At 37.3% G+C, this 9,093-nt stretch overlaps 1 protein-coding gene and 1 long non-coding RNA gene across 18 annotated transcripts in view; both read right to left on the bottom strand.

Moving 5' to 3' along the window:
- Positions 1–1,968, bottom strand: LOC116185635. Its single transcript, XR_004150500.1, has 2 exons — positions 1,919–1,968; positions 1–1,888 (listed from the first exon to the last, which is right to left on the bottom strand). It is a non-coding gene; the product is annotated as an uncharacterized LOC116185635 (long non-coding RNA).
- The window catches only part of LOC102673156 (RNA-binding protein Musashi homolog Rbp6), a 795,620-nt gene that overhangs the window by 702,203 nt on the left and 84,324 nt on the right, over positions 1–9,093 (bottom strand). The window lies entirely within an intron of this gene.

Raw genomic sequence — 9,093 nt, 5'->3', positions numbered from 1 at the left:
TTTTTTTTTTTTATTAAAATAAAATACCGCGATGAATCATAATCATTTCTTCTTTTCGATGTATTTTCAAGGATATAAATATAATTTTCCTCGCTACAGATTATGGCAAGCATTTGAGTGTCGCATAATATTTTTTATGAATCCTTTGTCTGATAAAGGGAAGAGGTATTTCAAGATTTAGTGTTCTTCCTTTTTATAACAGAAACTTGACCTAATTCTGTTGTAGTAAGAAGTATTATCCCTTGAGATTGAAGAAAAAAATGCTTTATAAGAATAAAGTGTGTCAAGTCTTTGTGTTCATTAAGAATGACAATGTCTTCTTTATTCATTATGAGATTATTTCTATAAATTGTTCTCTCTTTTTATCTTTGATTCAATTTGCAATTTCCCCCTAATGTAGAAACAAATTTTGAAAAATATTGCAATTTGATCAAACTAATTGTAAAATTCTTTTTTAATATTTTTCAATGATATATTACTTTCCATTTGTTATAATCAAACTAAACAAACATCTAATAAATTATCTATTACACGCTACGTAAAATCTAAACGATTTTCTACCGCAAACGCTAATTATGCTCCCAGAAAATACTCAAAATTCAAATAAATTCCATTTCCATAACCACAAGCAAAGCCACAAGCAAATAAATATACGCACAACGTCATACTACGCCAACTTTTTCCTCCGATCATATAAACAGCTATTCCAAACAACTCGCTCGCTTAATTTATAAATACACTTACAATTAAAACAAACTGTTAAATCGTTAGCAATTTTCAGGAGGAAAAAAACCCAATCCTAATAATACTGCTAAAACAAAACATCCGGCTTAAAATTAAAATTAGCAACCGTTCATACATCACGCAACATCTTAACATATCTAATAAGAAAAAAAAAAAGAAAAAAAACCTAATCCATTCGCGTGCACGCGTGTCATCAAAGATATCATAATCACACATCTAATTGCAAAATCCCGCCACTCCGTTCGTGTCTCGATTACCGCGGATGGCGAAAAAAATTTCTCCCCCGCACGTGACTCGTATCCACGAATAAATTGCTTGGTCGGTCAACTAACCAAGCCCGGTCACGCCGAACAATAATCCCTAGCTATTAAGTACCGCGCAAGGCCCGAGCAGACATTGTGTCCATCACAACGGCGACGAACAGCCGCTGGGAACAAAGGTCGAGGTGGCTGATAAAGGAAAGAAAGAGAGGAGGAGAAGAAGAAGAAGAAGAAGAGGAATCGAGGAAGAAGCAAACCCCTTCCTCCTCCCCATCCCTCTCGTGTGCACGAAACGACCGACGAAAAGGCTGCGGCGCGCACGGTTTGACGAAAGGCGTTTTCGTTTCGGTTGGAATCACGGCACGGTGACAGAGGTGAAAAACGAGCAAAACCGGTCGGCCAGATGCAATTACCGAGCACGAGGATCCCGTCCCGTGTTGCAATCGTTACCGTACGGAAGCGAGCAACGGGACAGGGTAATCGACGAGGGGGGCCCTTCCAACCCACCCTACCCCTTCCTCCCCCTCCCAACTTTGTTTCTCTCCCGCGAAATTACACGGGCTGTCAGCCGATAATTGTTTCGCAGGATTATTGGAGAGAGTATCTTCGCGACCGTCCGCTTTCGGGATAACGAGCTTTGAATTGTAATTTGCGCTCGGACCACGCGAAACGGCCGGGAGACGGCCGCCCGAAATTGGACCATCCTTCTCTCTCTTCCTTCTGCAAAGAGAGAGAGAGAGAGAGAGAGAGAGGGAGAGAGAGAGAGAGAGTGATGTCGGAGGAAACGTTTGTTGTCGCGAGAGAACGGAGAGAAATCGTCGATGTCCTTTAATTGGGGAATTTGTGCGAGGAGGGGAAATCTGTGAAGGATTGATTTTTTTTTTCTTTCTTTCTTTCTTTCTTTCTTTCTTTACTTCTCGAGAGCGTTGATATCAATTTTTCTTTTTTGAAGATTTGTAATGTTCGATCGATATTTTATTTTATTGTGATTATAGAAATTTTTTTGCAATTGAAACACGTTGATCATTAATTTGTACTTGTTTATGTAATTGTAAAATTATTCTTTCAATAGTGGAGATTTATCGATACGATGATAATAATAATAATAATAATAGACAAGTAGTTTATTATTCGGTTCAATTTCCAAAAGCATGGCACTCTAACCGTAGATCTTGACATTTTACATGAAATGATATCATTGAAGAAAAATCAAGATCCTTTTGGATCGCAATCTTGAGAAATAACAATTATTACAAATAATTGAAAAATGTTTACACTTTACTTTATATTTAATTCTATTTAATTCACTTTTATATCGATCTGATAAGGGACAAATTCGTCACACAATCAGATAGGTATTCGTGTAATAATTCGATTGTATCTCTCTACTATTTTTAACTTTTCGTTCGGATAATGTAGATTCAATCTAACTTATTTTTCAAATTATGTAACGTTCATGTAACGTTCAAAGTGACTTGGCACTAATTCAAATAATAGAGGATCAATTAGAACTTGATCAAACACTTGGCGAAAATTTCGTTGCGCAATTATTCACTGAGATTACGAAACTGGTCAATTATAAGTTTTTTTACATCCGAATGTGCCTTTAGCGCTACAAAGCAGGCGCTTAAAAGGAGGACTCTGGTGAAACAAGCTTTCGAAGAGTATATAAATCCATGGGATCGGATATACTTTGGCTTTTCAACGTGCAAGTATGATAAATCGCCCATATTGTAATCGATTGACAGGAGAATTACAAAAGCGGCGGAGCTGAAATGAGTAGTCGTTGCATGGCTTACGAGTCGGCGGCTTTGTATGTACGAGCAAACAATGGAAAACGTCCCGCGGTTCCTTGAACCTCCATTATATCGAGTATGATTGGTATTTGGTTGGCAGATCTTGAGGAATATAAATATAAACGATTACACGTGCCAGTGCGTAATTGTGCCGCAAAATATGCACGATGCTCCGTATAAAGTGCTTTCATGCTCACAAAAATTCATCTGCAAAATTTTTTTATTGTATAATCAAGAAATCTATTGTTATACGGAGAGAGGGGGTTGAGAATCATAGTGTGACATTTTGAGAATGTTCAAAATGTTAATTTAGAAATTAATTATTTTAAGAAAAGGATATAATTTTATATTCTCTGATTTTAATTTATAATAATTTATATTAACTATATTATATTATTCTCCACCATATTTTGCAATAAATGCGTTATTACAAAATAACTTCAAGTCAATAACAGTGATTTCAACAGAAAAAAATAATTTGTAGCATTTTACAGTGAACATCCTATACGCGTGTAACACGAAATATAACGCGAATGTAAAAATTCCCTCCTCCCTCCTCCCTGTTCTCTATTCTATCGCGATTTTCCTTTTGTTGTTTGCCGTTTCGGTCATTTCACTTTATTTTGTTTTAATTTCGTTTTATTCCCAGCTTCATTCGATACGGTTAAAAAAGTGATCGCCAGATAAAAACCTTTTGTAACATTGAAAAGCGTCTTCATTGAATACCGACAGATTTATTTTTTGAAATAACTTTATCTGTCATAAAGCTGAGCGTCCAGTTTTGTAAACATTTGGCCACAGTTATCTGATAAGCTTTTCGGTTTATCTTTTACAAACTTGTTCATCGACGAGCTCGCACATTTGTTTGCACATTTTATTTACATCTGATTTTTTCCACATTGTTACACACGTGCATGCGAAATTCTAATTAAAAAATTGAAATGCAAATATTTACACGCACATCGTCACACGTGTAAAAATAGACGACGATGAACTATTTCACAATACGTGGCATGCATAGTACACGAAAGCGAGATTTCTTCGATCATTTAAATCGTACGAACGATTTGTAGATACCTTTACTTATTTTCTTGACATTTTACACCTCCATCTTTTTCTTTTCCACATTTTATTCCTTATCGTAATTTCTTAATAAAATTTAAATATTAAAAAATCAAATATCTACGCATACGATACGTTTTCTCTTCTCTTTCAACGTAATCTTATCTTTCAGATATAGACGCATATTTGTGAATCATGCTGTGTAAATACTCGTGGAATAGTTTAACCCTTGTCCTTCGTGCCACTTCCCTATTTCTATGACGATATCTCGGTTAATTGTAAAACAAACCCCCGTGCTCTACCCTTTCGTGAACCAAGTACATACATTGTGCGTCGCGTGTTTGGAGAACCGAATAAGTAAACTGTACGGATTTTTATTAACCCGATTAATTATCCATCTCGCGTCCCTGTATCCAGATTTATTTCGCTTAATAATATCCCCAAGATCGTGGCGCAATTATTTGCAGAGAGTTTTCCAAGTACTTCATTCCGTTTAGATCTAACGAAATCTTGGCTAGGTTACTTTTACTTATTAAACATGAAACCGTGTCGTTAAAATATTTTAAATCATTTTGTAAAATTGTAGTAGCTTTTGGTATTTAAAAAGAAATATATAATTGCCAAATTCATCGTATGTTGGTAATCACATGTTGGTAAATTTCTCGTCTCGTCATCTAAAAGAATAAAACAGAAACTGATTTTGAATTTCCCCTGATTTTTATCCTACAATTAAGTTTCGCATACAGTTGTTTTTCACCGGGCCATTTAAGGAATTAAGAGGCACAATCGTGCTTGGAAGCAACGAAATAGGAAGGGAAAAAGAAGGAAGAAACGAACGAAGCAGGAAACTCGTTAAACAGATAAGCCCCCTCCGCGATCTTACTTGAGCCTGCAATCGGGATACGGACCAGATTAGAGCTCGATACGGCCGATAAATACCGCCGTAATGCGTAAATAACCGGTCGAAAATAGTTTCTGGGTACAAAGAAAGTCGTGTCACTGGGTTATCACGTGGGTGATCGTCGCGATCTTTGCTCCTGTTTCTTCTTGCAAAAAAATCTTTTGTCATACCGTTCTCTGGAATCGTTTCGTGGGGATCGAACCAAAAATTAATCTAAAAATTTAAAAAATATGATAAATATTCCAACATGGAGTAGTAATATGTACGTGTGTACAAAAGTATTGGAAATTGGCCCGAAAATTCTGATTCTTTGATAACGAAAATTTCACCTAAAAATAACAGAAATGTATTAAAACGTTTAAAATTTTGTTTTATCACATTAAAAAATTATACTTGAAAAGAAAAAGAAATGTATATATATATATATAGAATTTCGAGATTTGCGATCTTTGATGACTGGTCAGGCAAGAAAATAAACTTGTTATAAAAAGTCAAAGCCCAACATATTTGTGTCAAAGAGAGATATTGAAATGTTGAGAGATATTGAAAATCCAAGTATTCCGGAGGAAATTTGCCAAATGTAATTCACCATGTTGACTCGCGATTATTTTTGCGTCCTTCTTCAAGCGACAAAGACGTTCTTGACTTTTGGCTCGGGCCACACTTTCGTAACAGAGTTTAGAAATTGGATCGGAAAAAGCTGAATATTTGAATGATATTTCGTGTATATATTCATAAATGATTGTATTATAGAGGGAACAATGTGAATCGTAAGAAATCGTTTTCTTCTTTTCTTCTAAAAGATACAGTTTAAAGGGAAACAGGAAATCCGTACCGCTCGTGAAGTTTTAATGGAACAGGAAGAAACGAGGGGTGATTAAGGTTACAAGTTGTTTGAGATACGATAGAGCCAAGAATCGTGAGAAACTCTTTGATACTCTCTCTTTCTCTATCTTCTAGAGAACTATACTCGAGTTGAAAACAAAAATATACGAGAACGAGACAAATAACGTGTACACAAAGCGACTCGTTAATTCGAATTTCCTATCTAAATTTAAATTTGAAACAAAATTGTAAATAATAATAAATTCAAAAATACATACACGATATTCTTGGCGGAGTATAACGAACGAGATCCAGATGTTAATACACTTCGAGGATAGAACCGATAGTATTGCAAAATTTGTAAATGTCTTTAAACGAGTTTCTCATCAACTTTTCGCAACACCTGCGATCATTTTCTTTCCTCCTGTATCCACCACGTTTCACGAGCTACGAAATGATTAAAAATCAAAAAAAAAGAAAAAAAGAAAATAGAAATTCTTACCGTGCGAAGAAATCCATCCTTCGTGTTCTTTTCGAAAATTCCTCGAGATAACCGAAATAAATCTTCAATCTTCCGAGTGAAAGAGAGGCAATCAAAACTTGTCAGACAGAAGTTCTTATAAAAATCTCGTTTAAAATCATCTTCACAACAACAACAACAACAACAACAACAACAACAACTTGGAAAAGTTTGCGAAGCCACGCTTCTTCGTAGAACGACACGATTCGATGCACGATGGAATCCTCCTCTTCGAAGGAGGAGGAGGAGGAGGAGGCCATCTATTCCCGGGTTCATCAGACTTTCTGTCGGTTGGCCTCGTGCTCGCGTATTATCTGAATCCGCGATGTGTGTAGAGGAAACAAGTGCGCCACGGCCTCGATGGATTAGATACAACACCGTTCGCCTCGACTCGACAAACATCCTTTCGAGCTGCTCCTCCTGCTGGAAAGAGAAGAGGAATATCTCGGCTACGGGGGAGGAGGAGGGGAGAGAAGAGAATACGAGCGGAATGCGAGGTACGACGAGGTGCACACAGTTTGTAACGCACGTGTACCAATTTCTCTCGGTGTGAGAATCTTCACGAATGATGGCGAAGTCGAATTCGATCGAGTGGCGATTGTTTGTTACACCGAGAGAACCCCTCAGTCGATCGAAAGTTTACTTTTTAGTAGATGGAACGATGGTGGACGACCAAGTTTGCACGAATCTTGTGCGAAGATTCGACGCTCGACCAAGATTCTACTTTCGTTTAATATCGTTTCCAATTTGTGTGTATTCGATTTTCCCCGAATTTTTATTACTTTTTTATTTAATTTACGACGCGAATGTTTGACGAAATTTATTTCGTTTTTCCGGATATCTCATTTTTTTTAATGTATCTTATCTATACTATAAATATTTCATTCTGTTATCCAATAATATTTTCACCAAAATATGTGATATTATCGTTCAAGTTTTAAAACGATTAACGATCTCTCCATTCTCTTCTCGGTGAGAAATAATTTAAAGAGGGCTGCAATGAAATATATATTCAATGGCGACAATCGGTAAATTTATTTCATACGTATAAACGTATTCCATTTTGGAACGGGAGAGATTTTTAACTTTGGACTTTTACGTTCAAGTGAATGAGAATCACTGTCGTGAACAATTCTAGAGACTAAAATCGCTAGACACGTGAAAAGAAAGAAACAAGAACAGACATCGAGGAAACTATCCACGATTCGTGTTTGGAAATTAAATGGAGCCAGTTAAGCGTGTGGACACCGGTCGTAGAAATTGTTTTGCATAATTCAGCGTTGTTCGACGAGCGTTCGAAAGAATTTTCCCGTGCGCTGATGCACGCGCCCCGTCGTAAATTCGCCACGAATCCGGCACGAAAACGGAGCAACCAGGAAAATGTTATCCGGTCGTGGAATGCCACGCGTTTCGAGCGACCGTTTTTCCTGCAGGTGCACGTGCGCAACAGAAATAAATCGCCTCTTGGCGAAAGGCAAGGTCGAAGCTCCTTCTGGAGGCGAGCGGAAATCGGCATCGAATTAACGATCGAACGAGAGTTAAAGGCTTATTTCGTTAACGTGATGGATCGTTTGAGGGAGAGAAAGAGAGAGAGAAGAAAAATTACAGCGAGTTTTAATAATAATAATAAAAGAAAATGTTAAACGTTGAAAGACGTTAATTTTGTTATTTCATAAAATTGATTGATCTCTTTTAGATTTCTTTTTCTAAGAAATTCTTGGAAATTCATTCCCAAAATTAGAGTAATTTTAATTAAACGCGTGTTGCCGTGTAATTGCGTACAATTATCTCCTTTTACACGATAAAATTTGCGGCCATTATTGTAATTTACAATTGTTGCCAGCAACTGTGCTATAAGCTGGTTAATATAACAGGCATTTATATATAAACTCACCCTCGATTACGCTAAACCTATCCTTTCGTTAAATTACGCCTTCGTAAAACACCGTTACGACGCTGTCTTTCTCTTACTTTGAAACGATTACTTTTACAAATTTAACGTAAGCCAAATCAAAATCCTAATCCTAAGATTTTCAATTTTACTAAAATCATTTACCACGGAACGATACATCTGCTTCTGTTTATTAATCAGAAGAATTGCAAGTGACAGGGGGAGGGGGAAAGGAAACCGTGGATAAGGCAACAAAGAAAGAGGATAGAAAGAGAGGAGGAGGGTGGGAAATAGAAACGGCGGGCGAGAAAGAAAGACGGATCGAGTATTCGAGAATGGATACGGAGCGGTGTGTATACGATCCGGCTGAAACCGGAGTTACGGCGTGTTAAATTTTCATAACCTCTCGCAGAACAGTGTCTTTCAGTCTCCGGTATTCATAATGAAAATCTCTTTACTGGAACTCCATCGAGCAGCTTTCTCCCTATCCCCCTCTTTCTCCCTTCCTCCTCCACCTCCAACCTCCCGCGTAACTGCCGTGCTCCATAATAGCCCGCCCCTGCCCTGTCTCTCTCTCTCTTTCTCTCTCTTTGTGTACCCAAAGTCTACACAGTCCACAGAGTTTCGAATCCGGTATAAATTATAATCGCGAATTCCGAAAGAAGATTGCCTAGCCGGGATCGACGATTTTCTCTGAAAGTCAACGACATATTATAAAAGGAAATTTTCGCTCGGGGGACGACGACAGCCTTTGTTTGGACAAACCTGGCTAACCTCTCTACGAACCGATACAAACCGGATCGAGACTACACTGAAACAGAGTCTAGAACGGTTTCCACGTGATCATCAAGTTAGTCGAGTCGCTTTTCTGCGCCCCCTGTTTGAATTGTGTGTAATAGAATGGATCTAACCTAACCACAAAACGTGTAAAATTTTCATTCAGAAAAAGTACTTCTCTATCTTCCTATCCTTAAATTAAAAAAAAAGAAGGATGGAAAGTCTTCGGAAGAATTTATGTAGATGGAACAATCTTCACGAAGTTTTAACAACGCGTGCATAACTCTAATCTCCATATCTAGAAACTTCGTTTTATG

This window comes from Apis dorsata, unplaced genomic scaffold (assembly GCF_000469605.1).
Source record: "Apis dorsata unplaced genomic scaffold, Apis dorsata 1.3 scaffold_231, whole genome shotgun sequence".
Lineage (NCBI taxonomy): Eukaryota > Metazoa > Arthropoda > Insecta > Hymenoptera > Apidae > Apis > Apis dorsata.
This window is presented reverse-complemented; position numbering and strand designations above follow the sequence as displayed.